Below are 242 nucleotides of genomic sequence, written 5' to 3'. Positions count from 1 at the left end.
CTAAGGGTTGCCCGACTAAGTATTGATAGTTGTGTAAATACTGTCATACTAACAGCTGTCTAATTTTTTGTTTGATTGTAATCCATTAGGCTACATACCTATTAAAGTTATCTAACATTATCAAGATGAATTTGTTCTAACACAGTTTAACTCTGAGTTCTTGTCATATTATATTACCATTTTCTAAACTATAGCGAATTAATGTGAGAAATGTTGAAGGTGTCTGAATAAATTTAGGTTTG

This window comes from Sinocyclocheilus anshuiensis, unplaced genomic scaffold, assembly GCF_001515605.1.
Source record: "Sinocyclocheilus anshuiensis isolate Anshui unplaced genomic scaffold, SAMN03320099.WGS_v1.1 scaffold3835, whole genome shotgun sequence".
NCBI classification, from domain to species: Eukaryota; Metazoa; Chordata; class Actinopteri; order Cypriniformes; family Cyprinidae; genus Sinocyclocheilus; species Sinocyclocheilus anshuiensis.
This window is presented reverse-complemented; position numbering follows the sequence as displayed.